This window comes from Schistocerca piceifrons, chromosome 1, assembly GCF_021461385.2.
Source record: "Schistocerca piceifrons isolate TAMUIC-IGC-003096 chromosome 1, iqSchPice1.1, whole genome shotgun sequence".
NCBI lineage: Eukaryota > Metazoa > Arthropoda > Insecta > Orthoptera > Acrididae > Schistocerca > Schistocerca piceifrons.
The window spans coordinates 1,112,310,791-1,112,336,369 of NC_060138.1; the positions used below are offsets into that span (position 1 = coordinate 1,112,310,791).

Genomic DNA, 25,579 nt, shown 5'->3' on the forward strand with positions numbered 1-25,579 from the left:
TGGCAACCGTGCATGGTGTACGATACAGCCTCGGAGCCGAATGGTTGTCGTCGATGTCTTCAATGCGGCACGACCTGGTTTCGATTTCCGGTACCATGTTGCATTCTCTCTCTCTCTGGTGGTCTGGAACGTGGGTCGAAATGAGGAGCTGAACGTTTAGAGGAAAAGCGCCTCTGCCGTCGGGATCAGTCTGTTGGCAGCGACGACCCTACGCAGGCCTGCGGTCACATTCCGCCGCTCTTACCGGCGGAACGGGCCCGACGCCTAGACTGTGAGCGGTATTCGGTCACGGTACTTTACTGTGCGTCACAACTAACAAGTTACAGATGGACAGCTTTGCTGGAATAAGCAGAATAATTATATACGGAAAGGGAGAGACAGTAAACTATTCTGCAAGTTTGTATTCTGATGTAGGAACCTCTGTCAAAAGAGTAGAGAAAGGAATTCGGTGATGGCAGATCCCTGGGACACTTTAAAGTTCTTCGCTTCGTTCCTTGTTCCACACAGTGTATCAGAATTTGAGGGTTGCTTCAGTAACTCGCATTTTGTTGCGGTAAACGAGGCATCTCACAGTACACTACGTGATACGTTAGCTGCAATAATTGTGCATTTTGAGACGCTTGTGGCCAGACATTTTCTTTGTTGGTGTGCGAGGAATTCATTCAACAATTATCTGCTGTGTATTTTGGTACTGTTTCATTACTGCGATTGCACTTAATGTTAGAGAAAATTTGGAAACGTTGTAAACTGTTTGCGGATAGCGAGACAGGAAAAAGAACTCGGACATGTACTGACGTGTCGCTAGTCTGCGTCGCAGTACGGCAGCTGCACGAACGGCGGTTCTGCGCGGTCGTCTGTGCTCTGCCTCAAGGGCTGCGACCTCAGCGGGGCCGCCGCGGTGACGTCACCGCACTGCGGTTCCTGACGGGGAGTCTGGTGCGGCACAACTTGGGACAGGTTCTCAGTGACAGGTCTTGCATAAGCCGCTTCAAAGCGCTAGCATACGGAAACGTCTTGAAAGAAATAAGATTTGTTGTAATAAAACTTCACGTACTACGCATAAATGATTAGAACGTTTTTCGCATTTGACGCCTTTCGTGTTATAGCTTGTGTTCATTGTACAGTTTGCTATGGTGCAATATCAAATACTGACATTATTAGTTTCAGCCTTCAGACATTGTCAGATTCGCGTGTGGCTACTTCCTTTGGTTTTCTGCACGCTTCTGGAACTTTCTTATTAATGCCATAGAAGTAATATCCGCGATATTCGATGTTAATTTTTAAAACAAATGTGCTCGCTACAATTATTGTTGCCTAGGCCAGTGACTGGAATGTTTTCCTTGCGGCCGGAAATCTTTATGACATTACCTGTCTGTCGTAGTTACACACTACAAGTTTCTTCTCTTATTCGACGACCACTAACGAGAGTTAACGCTCCTATCCTTACGCTCGTCCATTTTGGTGAAGGAAATGTGTTGTTTGCGCGCCAGAGAGCGCTGCGGTCACAGCAGACGGCGTGCGACGCGTCCCGTGTGAGGAAGGCCGGGGGCGGGTGACGGCAGCCGCCTGCCTGCCTGCAACTGGGTCGCGACCGCCCGCTCTGCGCCGCGCGCCAGGTGGACGTGTTCCATCGCCGTTTTATAACTGCTGGCGCTGCAGCCCGCTGGCCAGACTAATGAGCTGCGCACGTCTCGACCACCAGCCTGACACCCTAGCCAAGTTCCAGCGCTCTTCTTGCCGCTGTGTGCGGCCACACGATGTGCCAGAGGCAGTTGTACAGAGATTTTCAGTAAATTTTGGTACAGGTCCTACACTGTAATAAGAAATTACGTCTGAAAAACGTGTGCATCACAGTAAACAAATTATTACGTTTGGCCCTGTTGGTGCCCGTGTAACCAGCTCTTGACTTCACATACTGCCAAGAGCTACCACAGACTGACGGTATCCTTACTGTTGTTGTTTTGGTCATCAGTCCAGAGACTGGTTTGATGCAGCTCTCCATGCTACTCTATCCTGTGAAAGCTTCTTCATCTCGCAGTACCTACTGCAACCTACATCATTCTGAATCTGCGTAGTGTATTCATCTCTTGGTCTCCCTCTACGATTTTTACCCTCCACGCTGCCCTCCGGTACTAAATTGGTGATCCCTTGATGCCTCAGAACATGTCCTACAACCGATCCCTTCTTCTAATCAAGTGCTGCCGCAAATTTCTCTTCTCCCCAATTCTGTCCAATACCTCCTCATTAGTTATGTGATGTACCCATCTAATCTTCAGCATTCTTCTGTAGCACCACATTTCGAAAGCTTTTATTCTCTTCTTGTCTAAACTATTTATCGTCCACGTTTCACTTCCATACATAGCTACACTCCATACAAATACTTTCAGAAACGACTTCCTGATACTTAAATCTGTCCCCTATGTTAACAAATTTCTCTTCTTCAGAAACGCTTTCCTCGCCATCGCCAGTTTACATTTTATATCCTCTCTACTTCGACCATCATCAGTTATTTTGCTCCCCAAATGGCAAATCTCCTTTACTACTTTAAGTGTCTCATTTCGTAATCTAATTCCCTCAGCATCACCCGATTTAATTCGACTACATTCCATTATTCTCGTTTTGCTTTTTTTGACGTTTTCATCTTATATCCTCCTTTTGAGATACTGTCCATTCCGTTCAACTGCTCTCCCAGGTCCTTTGCTGTCTCTGACAGAATTACAATGCCATCGGCGATCATCAAAGTTTTTATTTCTGTTCCAGGGATTTTAATTCCTACTCCGAATTTTTCTTTTGTTTCCTTTACTGCTTGCTCAATATACAGATTGAATAACATCGGGGAGAGGCTACAACTCTGTCTCACTCCCTTCCCAACCACTGCTTCCCTTTCATGTCCCTCGACTCTTATAACTGCCATCTGGTTTCTGTACAAATTATAAATAGCATTTCGCTCCCTGTATTTGACGCCTGCCACCTTCAGAATTTGAAAGAGAGTATTCCAGTCAACATTGTTAAAAGCTTTCTCTAAGTCTACAAATGCTACAAACGTAGGTTTGCCTTTCCTAATCTATCTCCTAAGATAAGTCGTAGGGACAGTATTGCCTCACGTGTTCCAACATTTATGCGGAATCCAAACTGATCTTCCCCGAAATCGGCTTCTACCAGTTTTTCCTTTCGTCTGTAAAGAATTCGTGTTAGTATTTTGCAGCTGTGACTTACTAAACTGATAGTTCGGTAATTTTCACATCTGTCAATACCTGCTTGCTTTGGGATTGGAATTATATTCTTCTTGAAGTCTGAGGGTATTTCGCCTGTCTCATACATCTTGCTCACCAGATAGTAGAGTCTTTTTACCTATTTGATCCTCTACTGCCTTCACTATTTCATCTCTCAAAGCTACCCATTCTTCTTCTACTGTATTTCTTTCCCCATATTCTTGTAAATCGATGCCTAATGCTCTCCCTGAAACTCTCTACAACCTCTGGTTCTGTTAGTTTATCCAGGTCCCATCTCTTTAAATTCCCACCTTTTTGCAGTTTCTCCAGTTTTAATCTACAGTTCATAACCAATAGATTTTGTTTAGACTCCACATCTCCCCTGGAAATGTCTTACAATTTAAAACCTGTTTCCTAAATCTCTGTCTTACCATTATATAATCTATCTGAAACCTTCCAGTATCTCTAGGGCTCTTCCAAGTATACAACTTTCTTTCATGATTCTTGAACCAAGTGTTAGCTATGATTAAGTTATGCTTTGTGCAAAATTCTGCCAGGCTCTTTCATTCCTTACCCCCATTCACCTACTGCGTTTCCTTCTCTTCCTTTTCCTACCATCGAATTCCAGGCACCCATGACTGTTAAATCTTCGTCTCCCTTCACTACCTGAATAATTTCTTTTATCTCATCATATATTTCATCAATTTCTTCATCATCTGCAGAGCTAGTTGGCATATAAACTTGTACTACTGTAGTAGGCGTGGGATTCATGTCTGTCTTGGCCACAATAATGCATTCACTATGCTGTGTTTAGTAGCTTACCCGCATTCCTATTTTTTATTCATTATTAAACCTACTCCTGCATAACCCCTATTTGATTTTGTGTTTATAACCCTGTATTCACCTGACCAGAAGTCTTGTTCCTCCTGCCACCGACCTTCACTAATTCCCACTATATCAAACTTGAACCTATCCACTTTCCTTTTTAAATTTTCCAACCTACCTGCTCGATTAAGGGATCTGACATTCCACGCTCCGATCCGTTGAACGCGTTTTCTTTTCTCCTGATAACGACGTCTTCCTGAGTAGTCCGCGCCCGGAGATCCGATTGGGGGACTATTTTACCTACGGAATATTTTACGCAAGAGGACGCCATCGTTTAATCATACAGTAAAGCTGCATGCCCTCGGGAAGAATTACGGCCGTAGCTTCCCCTTGCTTCCAGCCGTTTGCAGTACCAGCACAGCAAGGCCGTTTTGGTTAGTGTTACAAGGCCAGATCAGTCAATCATCCAGACTGTTGCCCCTGCAACTATTGAAAAGGCTGCTGCCCCTCTTCAGGAACCACACGTTTGTCTTGCCTCTCAATAGATGTGGTTGCACCTGCGGTACGGCTATCTGTATCGCTGAGGCACGCAAGCCTCCCCGCCAGCGGCAAGGTCCATGGTTCATGTGGGGAGGGTATCCTTACTGTGACGCTTTATTATTGTTGTGACGCCACAAAAACGACAAACACGAAAGTTCCGAGCGGACGCCGGGACTCAGTTGTATCAATAGTTCAGTGTGAATGGAGTCCAGGCAGCGAGTGTAAGCAACAGGTACTGGCAGTACCTTAAGAAGAAACATTGTGGACAGAGTGGAAACGATGACGCGCATGTTCATTCGGAAGCTCACCATTATTAGTCCTCACAGGTGGCAAGATGTTTTACTTTCTGACATTTCGCCATATCAGCCTTCGTTTCTTAGTTCAAACTTCGTCCTCTCTAAGGAAATTCCTTAGGGTTCTGAAGACGTCCTTTATTCCTGTTGTTGTTTACCTCAGATTTCTAGAGTTGATGTATAGGGTATAGACGGCTGTTCGTTTCATCAAAGTAAACAAAAAAAAAGTATCTTTGACTGAGTCACACTAATTGAAGCAACGAACGAAGGTGGCGCAATGGTCAAGGCGTTGACTCGCATTCGCCAGGAGCGTGGTTCACAATCCGTCTTGACATCGTGATTTAGCTTTCCGCGGTTTCCCTAAACCGGTTAAAATTATGTGATCGGAGGCTTTGTCAGTATGGCCTCTTTGAGAAATACGGCACATTACCTTCACCAGCCCTCGTGCAGCGCGGGCTTGTACTCCCTACATTCTGACGTCGACATCGATAGGACGCTAAACACTAGTCTCTCTCTTCCTTTCTCACCAACGAGATATTTTGCTGAATCTCACTGGTATAGATAGCAAGTACATATGAAATGTCACATTCGTGCAAATAATGTGTATGACTGATTGTTTGGTGTTACGTAAGAATCTGAGTACAGTATTGGAATACGATCATTATTCTTCTGCACACACCGTAATGACGACGTGCACTTTCTGTGGGTCCTTAGCCGTGATGAACACGTCGGATGGTTAACACCTTTAAATCCTTAAACTGGAGGCAATGGTTGGACGGGTGGTGCAGAGCGCGATGCATTCTTGGGGACGCACCAGCTTAAATGTATTTTAATGATTGCACCCGTAGCAAAACCAAGCGTATTGCTGGCCGTTCTGTACCCACACACATTTAGGTGATATTAGCATCGTATTTTCGTACATCTATCCGTCGCCCTCTAAAATGAATCTGTGTGGAAGGAATTGTCGCTTCTCTACTATAACTCACACTTGTCAAGTCTGGGAAATGTTCTGGATGTCGTCGCATCCTGTACTTAATTGGGTAGTCACTGTCGTGCAGCCGAAGCTTACAATTTGGGAACAAAAAGTAATTACGGGAAGGCGATATTTTTTTCGTGCGAAATACCATTTAACAAATACATCAAAAGACAGCCCAATATGCCGGAGTCGTTCAGACCGATTATTCTCTCTTTTTTTAGTACCTTATTGGGATCCACAATTCAGGATGACCTGTTGGCAAATTAAACTCTGCCAGTAAAGAAAATTCAAGAAGCGTTCTTTTTTCATGTAAATTTTGTAGCTTATTGAAGCGACTTCAAAAAATAATCAGCTACAAAACTGAACTCATAGATGGTCACTCATTACAACTTGTACCAAGCTATAACTCCTGAAGCACAGTTTGTTCAGACCAGTTGGCTTGTACATACGTCGCACATTATTAACCCTAGATCACAAAAAATGGCCATTTCGACGACCCGCAATTTGTAACCTTCTCTCGTGTGTTATGTTTTTCGCCGTACACTGTTAGACGTCATTGTACCTTCCTAGCTTTCGAAGTTGTTGGTCAGTGAGTTTACATTGTCGAAATTCGTTGATTTGGTTCAGTGTATGTCGGAAATTTTACGAGGATTTGTGAGTACTTATCCCGAATTACATAAGGTAAGTACAACATCAGGAACAGTTTGAAGAAACGATATTGTTTCAAGAGTTTGCGGTAGTATAACGTACATAATATGTCCCGCCAGGTATTTGAATTTTTATTTTATGTTGTTTTAGACGAGTCCGAACGACCCAAATTCCGAAGAAGAATTTAATGAAAATGCTTGATCAAGAACTAGATGGAAACGGATTTGACAATGATTCTGGTTCTAACATAGAAATTCATTATCTGGAGATTCTGACTGATTCAAATCGTGAAGACATTCCAGGACCAAATATTGACATTAGTTGAAGCAGTCTTCGAAAATATTTGGGCGTGGACAATGTGGACGAAACGAAAACGGCTTGAATCTGAACATTCCTAAGAATCCAATACTGAAAGTGAAGAAGATGATAGAATTTCCGCACCGTCAAGAAACGGAAATATTGTGTTGCCGCCAAAAAAGATTCTAAAAGGGAAGAACAGTTACCGCTGTTCCGCAATATCTGCTAGTCGTTCGAGTTGTCACATGCCAAGCAAAAACATTATTCAGACCCCCACTGGACAGGCTGAGGCAGCGAAGACACATCAGGAGACATTTCCTTTATTTTTTTTTTATAGGTGATACAATAGACTCTATAGTGGCATAAAATGGTTCAAATGGCTCTGAGCACTATGGGACTTAACATCTGAGGTCATCAGCCCCTAGATCTTAGAACTACTTAAACCTAACTAACCTCAGGACAGCACACACATCCATGCCCGAGGCAGGATTCGAACCTGCGACCGTAGCGGTCGTTCGGTTCCAGACTGAAGCGCCTAGAACCGCACGGCCACACCGGCCGGCTATAGTGGCATATACCAATGAGGGAATAGATAGAAGCGATTGAGATACAAAACAAGAAGTAGACATACACGAAGCTAAACCTGCGCTTAGCAGAGATAAAAGCCCTTCTTGGAACCGTTGCAATAACAGCAGCTTTGAAAAAAAAAAAAAAACTGTCTATAAAAGAAATGTTAAGTGCAGGTTTATGCGGTTCTCTATACAAAGCCACAGTGAGTTCCGAAAGGTTCGAACTCTTAGTAAGGTTTGATAACAAAGAAACTTGTCAAACTAGAAGTGGAAACGATGATTTCGCTTCAGTACATGAAATTTGGGAATAGTTCGTTCAAACTGGAGAACCTGTCATAAATCAGGCCCATTTTTACTGTAGATGAGCAGCTGCTGGGTTTTCTTGGACTATGTCCTTTCTGCACGTATATCTCAAATAAATCAAATATATATGGGGTCAAAATAGTAATGGCGTGCGACAAAAGGAAAGTACATGGCCGACGCGTCTCCTTACTGAAGAAAAAGCAGAGAGACAGACGGAGTGCCTTTCGGAGAATTTTATGTAAGGGAAATGACCGAGACTCTTCGTGGGTCAACTGGCATACCACTATGAAACTCACAGGTGACCTTTCTAAGGATAAACTCTCACTGGTTGGCACTGTTCGCGCCAACAAACCTCAACTACCCCCCTCAGCTACTGTCCACAAAAAGCCATAACGTAGGTACGTTTATGTTTCGCTTTGAAGAAGTTAAAAACCGTGGTGTCATATAAAGGCAAACCAAATAAAATGGTGGTTGTGCTGTCAAGTGTTCATGACCAGACCTTTATGAGTGACTTTAGTACGAAATCAGACTTAACAGAGCATTGTGGCTACTGTGTGTGTTTTATGGCCTGGTAAATATTGGGTGTCTGAATGCTTGTGCTATCCAGCCCCACAATAATCAGCAGCAGAGAGCCAACAGATTGCCAAGAAAAGACTTTCGTGTACGCATGGGTTAATAGCTCGCTAAACCCTGGATAGCAAAGAGGCAAACCCACCTTCTAGTAGCCATACAACGTGTCCTAACTAAAGAGTCACCATTACAAACGCAAGAAAACCCTACAACTGACAAGAGAACTCGTTGTCGCGTCTGTCCTAAAAAAGGAAAAACGACAGTTACATGTTGTAGAGAATGTCTTCGCACTTGCTGCAAAGAACGCGAGAAAATCTTGTGCTTAAGCTGCTGTAAATGAAGCAATAAAAACAGCGAAAGTGCAAGAAAATAAGCAGTGTTTCTGTTTTGAGTTATAACTTTTCATTGTATCTTCGGTTTATTCTAGTGTGTTTTTATCAATATAATAAATAGCCAAATTTACGAGAATATGTGTTTATGTACTATATAATTAAGCTTTGTGACCTAGGGTTAAAAAAGTCGTCTTTCAGAACGGTGTCTAAAGATTACATGATAAACGCTGGATCTACGTAGTAAACTAGTTGTTCCTTTCACGAGAACAGTTTTCCCGTGAGACTCTCGTGTGTAGGGGGAGTTGTCGTACTGTCTTCACGAGACGGGCAACGCTGAGGTACTGGAAGCGCGTACGGATGGCGGTGAGTTTCGAGTGGTTTCCCTAACGCCTTAAGGTAAAGGCCTGGACTCGCCCTTCGAGAAGGACACTGCCGATTTTCTTCTGCAATTCTGGCTTGGGCGCTAGTCACCTCGGCCTCGATGGGGCGTTAAACCTTAGCCTACCGTCGCTTCTTCCTTTTCCCCCCTCTAGAAGGGGCAACGGCGCAAGCAGACAGTCTTTGGTAGCTGCAGCAGAGAGCAGGTCCCAGCTTTACTGCAGTTTGGCGAGCTATTTATTTTGCTTTATAGCAGACTGTAATTATTGTGGTAGTGCAGTATACAGGGAATTCGAAGCAAAGGCTGTAGGTCCCGTGCTGTTGGATAATGGTTCAAATGGCTCTGAGCACTACGGGACTTAACATCTGTGGTCATCAGTCCCCTAGAACTTAGAACTACTTAAACCTAACTAACCTAAGGACATCACACACATCCATGCCCGAGGCAGGATTCGAACCTGCGACCGTAGCGGTCACGCGGTTCCAGACTGAAGCGCCTAGAATCGCACGGCCACAGCGGCCGGCTGTTGGATAATCACAGACTCCACTGTGATCCAAACGATTTTTATCTCGGTCACGTATATCGAATAGCGAGAGATGTCGACCTACCGTTGCATTTGCCAATCGTTAGGCATATTCTACAAAGAATAAAATTGATTTGGATCGCGATTAACCCGAATGCCTCGTTCGCTCGAACCAGACCTCGGCTTGTCTGACACAGTAGCGGCGGAATGACGTCAGCGGCGAACGCGATGTTGCGTGCCACCCAATTAGCCGCGTGGTTTCACCGACCGCTGGCGCGCAGTTTCCTCGGCACGCTTCACGCGCCGCCGCTTGTGAAACTGCGTTGTACACTAGCCGGGGTGGGGTTGCGCGTCTCACAGCATCAGGGAGCCCCCCCCATCCGGATCTGCACCTTTCTAGTTTGTCGCTCAGTGCATCGGTTAAGATTTGCATTGTCCGCGTTTTTCTCACTCTCCGGAAGATTTTAAGGTACGGGGCTTGAGCGGCGACGTTCAACACCTCTCGCAGCGTCATCAGCCTTACGAAACAATTTTGTGTTCGTTAATACCTCCCTTATCATTCCAGTGGTCGCGTCACTAGGAGGAACATTTGTGGTCGCGTTGTATCTGTGAGATCATCGTTGCACCACCATTAGCTTCATTTAACCTCAGATGTTGGCTTGAATAGGTAAACAAAACGCGGAACAAACCGTGTATGTATTAAAATAATAGCAATTGAACGTTTGCATTTGTTGTATCAAAATGAGCACTGAAACGTTTATTCATTAACATTTAGAAACTTTACTCAGAATACAGTATTTGTAGCTAGAATCAAGTAATGAAACATGTACGAAATTAGTACAAAATAAGGTCCCTTTCTGAGGAAGTAAAATAAAAGTGAAAGACGTATCACCACCCGTCGTCTTCGATGTCTTCATCGACGTCACAGGTATCGGGACAAAACATTGCGCTGTGTCGTAGACATAAATATTAACCGCATTTATACTGGGCATGATTCACGTACTTATTTAAGCTCGCGGACTGCCTCTTCACGACGCAACAGCAACACTCCTAGCGGATAAAGTCAAAACTACAGCGTCCATGACCCTAATGTTTATGGGGCAACGCACTGATACGAATAGCACCTCTTTCGCGACCCGACACGCCAGCAAATTACGCCTCAAAACACGTTTTTGAGATTAGATTTATATCCACCCGGTATTTCTTCCACGGTCCGGATTGAAATCGCTCGCAGGCAGATGATTCCCTGCCGTGGCACACAAGGAAAGGAGTTCATCCCTTCTATTCAGTCCAGCTGTGGGATAATGAGAATCTCGAACTGGTTGGAGGACCCTGCCCATAATATTGCAAAGTTTCTCAGTTAAGGAGAGATCCAGAGACCCTGCTGGCCAAGGTAGGGTTCGGCAAGCACGAAGGGAAGCAGTGGAAACTCTCGCCGTGAGCGGACAGACGTTATCTTGCTGAAATGTAAGTCCGAGATGGCTTTCTAAGAAGTGCAACAGAAGGGGCGCAGAATATCGTCGACGTAGCGCTGGCCCATAAGAGTGCCCCTGTGACGATCGCTCGGTCCTCACGCTCTGTCGTCTCTCTAGGTCGACCGCCTCCTTCTTAACACTGTGTTCGGCCACTGTTCGTCCATTCCTGCCAGCGTCCTCGAATAGTCGCATCGCTCCCATCGAAACGTCGAGCGATTCGCCGGGACTCCAGCCTGTTTCTCTGAGGTCAGCTGCGCGTCCTCTTTCAAATGCTGACGTCTGCGTATATTATTCACGCGCCTGTCTGCCAGGCATAGATACTGTCCGACAGAGAACATGGAATGAAATTAGAAAAGAATTTATGCCCTGATATCGACATGTCGCCTGTTTGCTGTTTCTACCAGCTGCATGGTGAAATTGCTCTTAATTGTCACACATTCATCTGTCAGCCGCGACGTTTACAATTACCTGTTTACAATTACCTGTACGAATATAAGTTTGTGACCCGTTTGCATACCTCCTTCGTAGTCCGTCTTCTTAAGAATTTGTTTCAGATTCGCTGCTCAGAAATATGCAGAAAGCAACTCGTCTCGACACTAAAAGGTAAACAATAAAAGTTGTGTCCGGAAATGTAACTCACAAACTCCTGAACATACATTTTTATCAGTGTGCTCGCGATTCTTGTTTCTGTGTCCTCCCAGCACCTTTAACCCGTTACTCGAGCGTCGTCCTTCCTAATCGTGCGTAGCCAAGAATCTCGCTGGTACACATGCATCATCGTCAGTAAGGCGTGACTCGTTCGTACTGCTTTGGATTAGTGAAAATGTTTGGCTTAAATGTTTCACGGTAAGTTGTCACCTGACACCGAGTTGTATAAGTCTTCCTGGGAGACTCGAGGCCCACGGTTCACCCGTGGGCTGTCCCGCTACCATATCTAAAGATCGTTCCGACCCGAACACTCGCCACAACTGTGCAGCTCTATTGCGGGTGTGTCGAACTAGCTTCGTGGTCGGTTCGGTATCGAAGTTAAGCTTTCAGTACGGTGTTTGTGGTCCGCGGGAGGTACTTAGTTTCTTCCCGCCCTCGGACTGCGGTTTGTCGCTGACGACGTTCTCCTATCCGACAACTGGCGCCGCGTCGTCTACCGTTAAGGCTCCTCCCCGCGGACGCCAATTTGCCAGTAACGTGTAAAGAAACTAAAGAGCTCTGCGTTGCAACAAGGAGCACACGCGGACGAGTAGCAGGGGCGGGCTGACGGGCGCGTTTCGCCGCCTCCGGTCCGCCCACGCGGCGCTTGGCGCCGATTTCGCCGCCGCCGCTGCCTGCCGGGCGGACAGTCGTTGAACCCGGCGTGGCGCGACCACCGCGCACCGTTAGCGCCCACACCGCAGCTCTGAGCTCCTGCCGCCGGTCGCTCTGTCTCTCACAGGCGCACCTCCAAAAATGACGCTAGGAGCGTGCAAGTTAACGCGAAATATTTCCGTACGTTATAAAATGTCAGTACATGTTAGGAAGTTAGTAGCTTGTAGTGTCAGTTTCAGCAAGATTCTTTCGGGTGTTTGGTCAAAACTATAGAATCGACGGTTTGTGACCGTCTTTGTGGTGTTCCACGTGAGGACGACCAAACTGCAGTTTTCCGTCCTGCAGTGAACAGGGGCGAAGACGGTCCAAACGTTCGTTTTATAGTCGTTTTAATGTTTCATAATGATACCGTTTTTATTGAAGTAACCATTAGTTGGGTTTACATCAGACATAACGTCGCTTTCTGTGCTATTTGCGAATCCACCTAAAAAAAAGCTGTCGTACACCGCAGTACCGTCTTGTTTGCAATCGAGGCCTAGGAATCTGTATCCGGTACGGTATAGATTAATTTAGCGTCTCTAAACTACCGTCACCACCGTACGAAGTCGGGTGGACTAGCGAGGTGGCATTGTAATCGCGGTGCTCAGTTCCCGTTAGGTTATTCACTTCCAGATTTCCCCGCGGATTACACATATTGATTGACGTGAATGCCGGGATGCTTCCTGTATATACGTCAAGGTCGATTTCCTTCCCCAACGTGAGTGTCAAGATCTGACTTTGATGATCGCCGGAACACAAACCTCCACATCACATTTTGTTCCTTCTCAGAAAAGACCGTTCGTGAAGATTCAGACCCTTCGACCACACGCTCTGTCCATCTTCGTTTCTCTCTTATTGGACTGTGCGGAGTTAATTCTACCCAGTGTTGTTGAAACGAAGTTTGTTACTCAACGCTCTGTCTCGATTATTGGACCACATTACAGCAATATAAGACGCGTAAATTTGAACACATCAGAATGGCGTATAGCTTTTTCTTTAGTTTTCGGCTTCACAAGATGAGATTTTTGCCCCTAGTTCCTGCGCCACTCATTAGCTATTCACTTCTTGTCATACCGTGTATGAAATCGAAGTTACCCGATTTTTACCGCCATTATCATTTCACTAGGTGAGGTTGGGGGGGAAGGGGGGGGAGATATATTGTGATACTCTCCTTGGAAAATGCGTTCTCCAAATTCTCCGCAACGCGCATTTTATTCTATGTAGCACCTGCCACAGCAGTTGGATGAGTAAATCCGTGAGACGACGGATTCTTATCCTGGCTCTTTCTTAGGAATTCTTCCAATCAACCCGTGTGCCAATTGCCATCCTCTGGCTACTGCTATTACGAGTTCGTTTCATTTTAAATTGTTCCTAGAGCACATTTGTATATATTTCAGCGCTTTCATTGTTTCTAGTGACGATAGGAAATAGCGTAATCCAACATGATCCGTCTTTCCGCTCACTTATGTCCAGTGCGTTGCGTGAACTTTGCTGACGGTGATATTTCCAGTTCCGCCACCAAGCGTCCATCCTCTGCACGGCTTTCTTTTTTTCGCTACAGTTTTCTGGCGTTGTGACTTTTTGTACTCACCAGTGTGGCATAGTAAGCATTTCACGAAGCTTCTGACATTCTGCACGGGCTAACTGACACACCGGACTGTAACCCCACCTTGTACTATCCCTAGAGCAGCGTCACGCACTTGTACTGTTGCACTCGTAGTTGTTACATTATTCTTTTAAATGACTTCTACTTCCTTTCTAGTTACAACTGTATCTCTTTTGCTATTGCACTCTTGGCACTTGTATGACTTTCAAGTACAAGATTTGACGTTAAATCGTAGAATAGGTTAAAAATACTGTTCTTGTAGGACTGTTACTCTTGATGATGATATATTCATTGACTGTTAATTAATGACGTGAGTAGCATTGTTATTGACGTGCATGTTGACGGCAGTCAGCGTCGCGCAGATATTATTCTGGTGACGTATTCACTTGTTTGAGGGTCATACTGGTAGCGCCAACTTTCATTCCCAGCAGTAATCTTGGACAGAAATGTCGGATCACGTCACTCAAGGCAAATAGCTTCAGGTCAGACTTCCTAACACTTAACTTTATATCAGATGTTAACAAATTCCTCTTCTTTGGAAATGTTTTACGTGCTATAATAACTCTGCGTTTTATACCCTCTCGATTTCGACCATGATCTGTTATTTTGCTGCCCAAATAGCAAAACTCATCTACTATTTTTAATTTTGTGAAAGAAAACGTTGTTCGTAGTAGGCTGTACAGTTATATCCTTCCAGCAGTTTAATAGGATTTCTTCGTCTTTCCTCCTTCCGTTCGTCTGTTAGTATGTCAGGGACGAGTTTTGTGTGAAGTTTCCATTTCCATAAATCTTCATCGCGGTGTAGCTTGCTCGCCAGGTTTCGAGAGGGTGCGTTTTTGGATGAGGTATCGAATATATTGCTTCCCCCTACTTATACCTCCCGAGGAGATCACGGATAGAGAGATTCGAGGGCGCACGGAGGCTTTCCGGCAGTCGTTCCTCCCGCGAACCATACGCGACTGGAACAGTAAAGGGAGGTAATGACAGTGGCACGTAAAGTGCTCTCCGCCACCCACCGTTGGGTGGCTTGTGGAGTATAAATGTAGATGTAGATGTAAACTCTCGTGACACACGTCACAATTCAAATTAAGTCTTTCTGATGTCGCACCATAGTTATATGACTTCCTTCTTCCAACAACTGCTTTACAGGTGCCACGTTTGCATCGGTATGCGCTGTAGGCGGGCGACCAGCTCTAGAATCGGCTTGCAGTGAATATCTGCCTTCACGAAACCTTTTGTGCCACTTAATCACTGTCTACGTTTCACTAGGGGTTTTCCCGAGCTTAACACGTAACTTAATGTTCACTCTTTGCTCACAACCAGCATCCATTGTGTCACCGTAATTAATCAGCCATTGCTGAGCACAGTTCTGCCACTTCGTGAGTTTGCGCGGAAACATGGTCAAAGTCACTTCAAGAACGCTACATACCAGGTACCACAAAAACATAATTTGTTCCTTTACGAGTATCGCCAGTTCAGAAATAATAATAAAAAAAAACCTGTTCTGGAACTTCTCTGACAAAGGGAGTATGTATGAGGTGTGCTGATGACACTCGATTGCTGAAGTCGAGAGTTTGGTATCACAATTTAACAGTATACAGCTACACATTGCTTCTACTAAGGAACTAGAGAAATAATATCCCATTATTTTTTTTAGAGTTGAAGATAAAGAACGACAATGACACCCATAAATTCAAAAAATACCGGGAACAGTTCGGCCACCCAGAGATGCATAAGACAAGCTTTTTCATCGTTATCATCTGATGATTAACAACCCTTTCGAGCAAACGAAATTAGTGAAGAGTGCTAAAATATATAGCAACCAATAAGGGCTACAGTGCTGATGTTGTAGTGTTCAGTCCGAAGACTGTTTTGATGCAGTTCTCATGTTACTGTATCCTGCGCAAGCCTCTTGCGCTCCGAATAACGGCAGCAACCTACAGCCTTCGTGGTTATCAACCCCCATACTTCCCTCCAGTACTAAACTGGTGATGGGTTGATGCCTCAGAATGTGTCCTACCAACCGATCGCTTCTTCTTCTTTCTCTTTTTCTTCTTCTCTCCCCAATTTTATTCAGTACCACCTCATTAGTTACTTACTCTACCCATGTAACCTTGAACATTCTTCTGCAACACAACATTTCAAAAGCTTCCACTCTCTCCAAGATGTGTATTGTCCACGTTTTCCCTTCCGCAAAAGCTTACACTCAAGGCAAATAAATACCTTCAGGTCGGACTTCCTAACACTTAACTTTGTATCAGATGTTAACAAATTCCTCTTCTTTGGAAATGTTTTACGTGCTATAATAACTCTGCGTTTTATACCCTCTCGATTTCGACCATCATCTGTTATTTTGCTGCCCGAATAGCAAAACTCATCTACAATTTTTAATTCTGTGAAAGAAAACGTTGTTCGTAGTAGGCTGTACAATTATATCCTTTATATGTTGTGCGATTGGGCAGTTTCGACAGTTAAGTATTTTCAAGCACTTACATATAAGCATTGTGCAACATGTCGTTCGTTACGTGGCATAAAGTCGATAAGTCATTCCATATGTGAAGCGCTACGTGAAATAATCGATCTACGTTACAATTTAAGAAAGAAAACATCATCGTAGGACAATCTAACGACGACATACAAAGCTCGAACTACAACAGTTCCACATACAGTATATAGGAGGAGATGGGGAGAGAAGATGGACAAGCAGAGAGGAAGGAGTAGAGCGAGAGATGTGGGACAAAGGTATGGATAGAAAGAGGGGAAGGCGGAATAGATGGACGGGAAGGGAAGAAGATATGAACAGAGGGAGGCTGGAGGGAGAGGGGGAGGAGGAGATGGGCACATAGAGGTGGCAGGACGACGTGGACTGAGGGAGACGGCGAGTAGAAAAGGGGAGAGGGAGGGAGAAGAAGACGGGTGCAATACTTGGGTCGGACGCAAGCACGATCGAAGCCGCGGGCAAGAGGCTAACAACATTGCACCGTCTGTAGCAGAAGTGTCCATTCCGTATTTCCGAACGTCGTCCTGAGTCGTGGCTGCGGAAAGAGCGAGATAGCTGACACACGGCACTGTTCATGGCGGTCACTATGGTGTTACGTGTTGTGCACAGGACGCAGTCGCTGTCCTCTGTTATGTCGCCTCTGCTGCTTACTAGCACGTTTTCAACATTTTTACAAATCGTTGTTAATTGCGTAACTCCAGTCGTCTCCCGAGCTCCAGGGAAAACTTCTTTCCAGTTGTTGGAAAGAAGGCCGCCGCGCGACAGAATAGTCTCCGTTGAAGTGACTAATTCAGAATGGTTTCTTATTTTGTGGGGGCATCTGGCAGCGAGTTCACGCTTTACCACTGAACTGTTACTCGATCAGCGAAGTGTAGAGCATCACATTGACGAACGGCGTTATTTCACCCTCTGCCTAAAGCGGAGCTGGACGTCGGAACTGGAGGGGAATTTCGTCACCACACCACTTTCCCGCTCCTCACTGTGATGTTACAAAATCGGAGGCGTGGAAAGAGGAAATTATTCGTGCAGCCAGGGCCCGACTATTCTGTTCTTTATTCTCCATCGCCGGATTTGGTAGTCCTGTTCTAATGTCGTGACTGAAACGTCAGCAAGAGAAAGTAGTAGAGCACGTCGCTGCGCTCTTCAAAACTGCTTCAAGACTCGGCTGACACCTTCCGTCACTTAAATTATTATTCAACGTCCAAGACTGCCAAACAGAGTTCCACTAGGTTGAGCTCTGGGAGAAAGCAGACAGACCACTGCCGGAGATCCGGGACGTGGCGTTCTGCAATCTGTCGCTACGTCTACCCTTATGCTTGTGGGTCGTGCACGACAGTGAAAATCCGCGGACGTGGAAAAGGAGTGGAAAACGTTAATGGACAGTGAAGCGTATTTTATTAATGGTGTGGTGAAGAACGTAGTGAAAGCGTATTGAGGAAGAGCGAGATTTAAATCCGGTCTACCATTCTGATCACAATTTTCCATTTCTTTATCAAATGACATTACGCGAAAGCTGAACTCAACCACCAGTAATTGCACCCGATGCAGTTGCTAACTTCAGAAGTCTGGCAACATCTGATTAGTGTACAGCTGTTGTTCTCTCTCTCTCTCTCTCTCTCTCTCTCTCTCTCTCTCTCTCTCTCTCTCTTCAGTCCGAAGACTTGATAGAGCTGTCCACGCTGCTCTATCGTGTGTAGTCTCCTCATCTTTGCACAGCTACGGAAACCTATGTCAATCTGCAAAAACTACTCACCTGTATTCGGAGAGAGAGAGAGAGAGAGAGAGAGAGAGAGAAACAAACAAAATCACACCCATTACAAAACATACGATACCTTTATGGCTCAGGAAGTTTCCTATTTATGGATCCCTTCCTTCAGTCATCTTGTGCCGTAATAGAGCTGTCCACACTACTCTATCCTGTGCGTCTCTTCATCTTTGCCGCCCACCTCGCCTCCCCGAATTCAGTTCGATATCTCGTTAGTTACACAATCTGCCCATTTAATCTTCGGCATTTTCTGAAGCACAACATATCAAAAGTTTGTATTCTCTATTTTGTCGGAAACTCTCATTCTTTCTTCGTGTGAATTGCTTATCGTCCACGTTTCAATTCCGTACAAGGCTACAGTCCAGAGAGATTGCTCAGAAAAAAACATTCTAACATTCAAATTGATGTTAGAAGTTAACAAATTTTTTTTTTCAGAAATGTTTTTTTGTTATCGCCAGCCCGCATTTTATATCTCCTCTACTTCAGCCATCATCAATTTTTTGCTACCGAATTACCAAAACTCATCAACTACTTTTAGTGTTTTATTCCGTAGTCTAATTCTTTCAGCGTCATCCTCTTTAATTCGACTACACTCCATTACCCTTGTTTAGTTTGTGTTGATGCTTGTCTTGTAACCTTTTTCCAATACACTCCCCATTTCCTTAATTGCTCTAGCAAGACCTCTCCTGTGGTTGATAGAATTACAATGTAATCCGTAAACCTCAGAGTTTTTATTTCTTATTCCCTCTCCAAATTTCTCCTCGTTTTCGGTTACTGCTTCCTCAACGTACAAAACGATAACATCGGGGATTGGCCGCAACGCTTCTCACTCCCTTCCCAACCACTGCTTCCCTGTCATGCCCCTCGACTCTTACGACTTCCATCTGGTTTCTGTAGAGGCTGTAAAACCCCTCTCGCTGACTGTATTTAACCCTGCGTTCTTCAGACTTTCAAATAGTGTGTTCCAGTGACGGTTGTAAAAACCGTCCTCGAAGTTTACAAATGCTGTAAACGTAGATTTGCTTTTCTTTGGCCTATCGTCTTAAGTCGTAGCGTCAGTTTTGCCCCGCATATAGGATTAGACTTCGTAATTTGGGGAAGCCACCTGCAGCTGTTTCGAGTCACGGCCGCGACGTCCGTTTCGTCATTTACTGCTGGGTACAGCTCCAGCTCAGTGATCGCTGTGCGCTGACCGCACTTACTGAAGTGGTACCGCCAGAGAGCGGCGCCTGCTTTTCCCGGCCCTTCCCCCGTGTCGGCGCGTGGGCGGCGGCAGCAGCTGATCGCGGATGCAGACGTGGAAAGCGGGCGTGGCGGCCAACTGTCGTGCTCTGCGCAATTAGCCCGATGTGTATCTGTAGTCTGTGTCGCCTGTCCTGAAGGCGGGCGTCAGCTCGTTAGCATTCCGGCCATTTAGTGATACATCTAGATTGCAACTTTCTTCTCTTCGAGAGAAAGCACAAAATATTCTCTCAGATACGAATCAGAGCGTCGCAGCTATTTCCCCTCCAAGCCGAAAGTCTGATTTTACTAAAGTCAATCCGAAGCGTACCCTTTCACTTTATGCACAAGATTTAATTTCCATCCTCTGTCATTGTAATAGTTCTTTCTGCTGAAGTCACAGTCTCTCGATATTTGTTACAAATCCTTTTGCCATTTCATCGGTCTCTGAAACACTTAAGCTTAAGGAGAGGTTGGTTACTCGAGTGAAATGAACAGAGCTGTACATTTTTACCTCATAGCACGCAGACATTGGCTCAAATGGCTCTAAGCACTAAGGGACTCAACATCTTAGGTCACAAGTCGCCTAGAACTTAGAACTACTTAAACCTAACTAACCTAAGGACATCACACACATCCATGCCCGAGGCAGGATTCGAACCTGCGACCGTAGCAGTCGCGCGGTTCCGGACTGAGCGCCTAGAACCGCTAGACCACCGCGGCCGGCGCTCGCAGACATTGCCTCGGTACAATTACGGAGAAACTGATATACGGGAATGTAGACTTTCTCGGCAAATCTCGATGATGAGTTTTTATTGGGTCATAAGCCGAGTCGTGGCGACGTTCTGCAGCAACGCCATCTACCTCTGAAGATGACGAGTAGGAAACTTGCCGAAACGTTGCTCATTTGTCATGATGAAGCACAAACTTTGTATAGGAAGTTGGAAAATCGCGTACAGACGATGCGTACAAGCTGAAAGGAACCTCGACCGAGAAACATGAGGGTTGTTTAAATTTGACGTTTTGCAACCAAGAAAATGCTTCTCGGATATCTTCTGAGTAATTTCTTGATATTCGGGAATGTAGGCTTCCTCGGCAAATCTCGATGATGAGTTTTTCTTGGGTTATAAGCCGAGTCGTGGCGACGTTCTGCAGCAACGACGTCTACCCCTGAAGATGACGAGTAGGAAACTTGCCTAAACGTTGCCACAGAACGACACCTTGACTCGGCAGATAACGCGAGAAAACTTCATCATTAATTTGTCGGTAGTTACACATTTGTAGTTTCTCCTCGGCGGCAATATATGGGTTGTCATAAATAATAAAGAACACAAATCTTTCCCCTCCGTTTGCGAGAGAAGTATCACGAACGAGAAAATTATTTGAGACCTGAATTTCTCCCGACGTATAGGTTTGCTATTGAATTACCCAAGCTATTTAGACATGTGTTGACTTCTCATTCTTCACTCAGTAAGCAGACCGATGGAGTTGCGATGGAAAGCTCGTTGTCATCAGTTATCGGTAATTTATGAAAGACTTCGAGGACTTTGAGTCGGCGGTTTTGGAATGTGAGAGTCTTTTTTTCAGGTATGTAGCCGATACTTTTGTCTTTCGGCCCCGTGGCAGCGCCTGCCGTCCATTCCTTCACGTGTCGATCAGGAGGAAGTTGGATGGTGCATCGGGTCTCACTGTGTGTAGGTAGCCCACTCACACGACTAGCTGATAGTGATCAACATCCGGCTCAGCGTGAAGCGTTACTTCACACCTTGGTTCGTTGGTCCCACGTCACCTCAGACCCTAGGTCTGAGTTAGCCCATCTCGAGCTCACCTTTCATTAGAACGGTTGTAGTGAAATACAGATCAGACACATGTTGCACTACCGACCAACTGTGCACGGATTGAGTGGTGGTAATACCGAGTGGGGACGAAGGACGACAGCCTTTGCGCCTTATGCAGGGAACATTTCTAACAAGATTGGTCGTACTTTGCGGAAATATGATGTGAAATGTGTTTCCCGACCTAGACTAGGGTCCTTTTAGAGTCCGTTGAGCCAACGGCCTTGCCGCAGTGGTAACACCGGTTCCCGTCAGATAACCGAAGTTAATCGCTGTCGGGCTGGGCTAGCGCTTGGATGGGTGACCATCTGATCTGCCGAGCGCTGTTGGCAAGCGGGGTGCACTCAGCCCTTGTGAAGCAAACTGAGGAGCTACTTGATTGAGAAGTAGCGGCTCCGGCCTCGTAAACTGGCATACGGCCGGGAGAGCGGTGTGCTAACTACATGCCCCTCCATCTTCGCATCCAGTGACGCCTGTGAGCTGTGGATGACACGGCGGCAGCTCGGTACTGTTGGGCCTTCCAAGGCCTGTTCGGCCGGAGTTTAGAGTTAGATTCTGTTAAAGATGATCTTGGTTTGTGTAAGGCTGGTGTCTATCGTATTCCTCGCAGTCGTGATATGTCATACATTGGTCAGTCTATTGGGACTGGGAAGAACTGTGTACTGAGCATAAGCATCACACACGCTTACAACAGCCGAGAAAATCTTTCATTGCAGAACATTGTCTTGGTACCGGTCATCCTATGAAATATGACAACACGGAGATTCCGGCATTTTTTTAAATTCTGCGTGGGACCCTGCTCACTACCTTGTTTAAATAAAAAAAACTTAGGGACAGAGTTAATGCTACCTCACCTGTTGGTTGTGTGTGTGTGTGTGTGTGTGTGTGTGTGTGTGTGTGTGTGTGTGTGTGTGTGTGTGTGTGTGTGTGTGTGTCGGTACTCAGTTCCTCGGTCTGCGACCGCGTCAATAACCACGTCCTGTCGACTCGAATCTTGGAAACGGAACTCGTCGCACCCATCAGCAGACGAAACATCTGTCGATGTCGTATCTCATGATAAAACTGGCCATGTAACAACAGGACCATCACGTCCACTCACTGTGCCTGGAAAACTGAACTATCGCCAGCGGTTAGTAGGTAGAGTTTCATTTCTGTTCTTCGTTTTCAGGGACTCATCATCTCTAACTATTATCCAACTTCAGACCAAGTAAGTTGTCGTTCGGAATTCGTACACTGCTAGGAAGGGGCGGACTCTCGGGGTTAAATCGCCGTATATCGGAATGATCGTTGATACTCTTCAGATACTGAGATGGTGACTTCCTGTTCTCAGCTGGGGATCTGGAGAGCAGCATCCCACACTTCAGATGTTGTACATTCAGCCTGGCGAGTAATAGTTAACTTCTGTCGTAACTCGTAAAATATATTTATATTTGCCGTTAGACGTCTAACGAGTACCATTTTACGAGAGCGAACTGAAACTCTGTTACTCGTACAATTCTACAGACGGTGCAACTGAGTCCATTTACTCCTGTCGCTAAAATTTTGGTTGTCACCTCAGCTGTCAGTGATCGGTTTATGTGCGATGCTATATTTTCATGTTGCATTTGTTTCAAAGACGAGATATTTCAACTTTGTTCACAGTGTTTTATTGCATAGTGAGTGAATAATTCTTGCATCCTCTTCTTCCTGCATTTGATTTTAAGTAATTCAGTATGTAACGTTGGCCGGTGTCGATGATTGTAGTGAAGTTCCTCCTTTTCTTGTTAGGTGAGCCCGGCTGATTCCAAAACATAGGTTTTCTCTTTTTATGACTGAGTTTTCTTCCATTATTAACCTACAGAAAGAAAATTTGCTTGAATCTTGAACACAATTTAATTACATATGTCATATCTCTCCCGTACAAAAACGTGAGAACACACATTTGTTGTTACTGCTGTGTGGTACAAATTAATTCTTTAAAAAAGTGCAACAATTCTTGCGTTCTAACTCGTCCGTGACTTAGCAAATTCTCTTGCATACTGTGCTTTGTTTGCTGAGCCCTCTACAAAGCTTTCTTGGCATCAGCGATTTATTGTATTCACCGTATCCTTACCATATCCTCACCAAAATTTAAAACATTAAGACTAAACAATAAACTAAAGAAAATATTGACAATAAACCATCAGCTGTTAATTATTAATATCCAGTTAAGAATAATTATGGCAGCAATCAATAAGCATATACAGTGAGTGAGTGACAAACTCGTATTCGTTTATCAAATGTCATAACTGTGTTTATGTTTGAGAAACTGCACAAAAATAAAATACAGGAACGTTGACCATTGGCATAGATACCACTATAACTTGTACAAAAGACCTATTACCTTAGTGAAGCAAAATACTAATTATGACAAAAGTAATGTTAACTGCTATACAAATTATTGCGTTAACGCTACTGCCACTTTTATATCTAAAAAAGGCAGCCTCGCAGTATATAATTACTGTTCATGTTTTATCGTAGCTTGTCACAGAATACAAGAATTTAGATAAGCCTATCGGTAAAACGGGAAGGTGCTTAAAAGTAATGAAAAGTACGCACAAAACCTACATCACTAGTGAAGGATTTGTTTTGAACACTAGTAGCAAAAGAGAACAAATAAACTGTATGCTTACATTAGCCAGCCAGAACATTTCGACCACCGACGTACTATGGACATAAACTCATCCAGGCGACAGCAGCATCACATGGCAAGGAATGACTGCTAGTTAGACACACGCCACGGTGCACGTGGTGTGTCAGCGGGCTGTCCGTGAGTAGAATGGGGAGGACGCGCAATCTATCTGAGTGTGCGTTTGACTGCGGGCAGATTGTGATGGCCCGGAGGCTCGGCACGAGCATTTCGGAAGCAGAGTGTCTTCAACACGTGGCGATACCAAGGTGAAACCATATCCAGACGTCGTAGGATTGAACGCCGTCCCTCATTACAGATGTCTTGACGTCGTAAATTGGGCGGAGTGGTAAAACAGGACAGGCGGCGAACTGTGGCGCAACTAACATCAGAATTTAATGTTGGGCAGAGTACAACTGTGTGTGAACACACAGTGCATCCAGCACTCCTAACGACTAGCCTCCGCAGCTGAAGACCCGTGCATGTGCCTGTTTAACATCACGACATCGGCAACTACGACTGAAATGGGCATGTTACCGTCGGAGCTGGACGTTTTCGCAGTGGCAGAGCGTTCCACGGTCTGATGAATTCCGATACCTTCTTCATATGCTGATGGGAGGGCGCGAATCTGTCGTCTTCCAAGGGAACAGCTCTGAGACACTTGTACTGCGGGACTGAGACAAGCTGGCGGCGGCTCCATTATCCTCGGGGAACATTCACGTGGGGTCCGTGGAGCTCGTGGGAGGCACCTTGACTGCCAAGGAGTATCGTATACTGTTGCAGACCACGTACACCCTTTCATGACGATCGTTTCTCCTGACGGCAGTGGCATTTTTCAACAAGATACAGCGCCACGTCACAACGCCAGGAGTTCGGTGGAGTGGTTCACATTTGGTGATTGAACGTGGCGTCAGAGCTTAAGCCCCCCCTCCCCCCACCCCGCGGTATTTATGGGAATCAGGTGACTTGTGTGTACAGATGTTGACACTCCCTCCATACTCTCACTGCTTCCATGTCACGACTCGTCGCCGCTGTTATCCGTGCCAAAGGTGGACATACCGGCTATTAAGTAGGTGGTCATAATGTTGTGGCTGATCAGTGTATGAATTCTCTCCTGGACACCGATCACGGCCCTCCAGCTTTTTTCGGCGATCGATTGTGTGCTGTGTCTCGTTCATGAGGCGGTGGGCGATTTGTTTGATGATCTAGATGGGCTATGTTTTTATTTATTTATTTTTTTCATGACGTCGTATCTCGTCGATTGAATCTACTTGGTCTTTCATAACGGCGAAGTTCCCTTCGCGGTTAACCAGTATTGCGGTTCTGACGATCGTCGTTAGTTCTCTCTCTTTGTTGTCATTCTGCTGAGAATATTTATTTCGATGATCTTTAAGCCATTAAGCACACCTGTCCCGTATTCATATGCGACGTGAGTGCCAACTTTTCACGTACCGCGAGTGGTAGCTTTAGTGTTAAAATTAACGTCAATTCTTCCTCGTTAACTGGATCGTCGAGGTAGGCATTGCCACTCCAATATTTTGTGTCTTGCGTCTATTTTGGCGGTGCAGGAATGTTTGATTTTATGTCCCATTGTTTTTATAGTGATCAAAATGTATTTTGTATAGTCTGCAATTGGTCGCAGATGAAGGAATTAGAATACAGAGTAAACCAGAAATGAGCAGAAATCAGTCTTTCTTCATTTAATAATCAATTGTTTACGCG

General features: G+C 45.1%; 1 protein-coding gene and 1 pseudogene across 1 annotated transcript in view; both read left to right on the plus strand.

The window, feature by feature from the left end:
• LOC124777035 (mediator of RNA polymerase II transcription subunit 15) overlaps positions 1 to 25,579 on the plus strand; it is a 521,147-nt gene that overhangs the window by 223,535 nt on the left and 272,033 nt on the right. The window lies entirely within an intron of this gene.
• On the plus strand, positions 21,425 to 21,542 carry LOC124722344 (annotated as a pseudogene).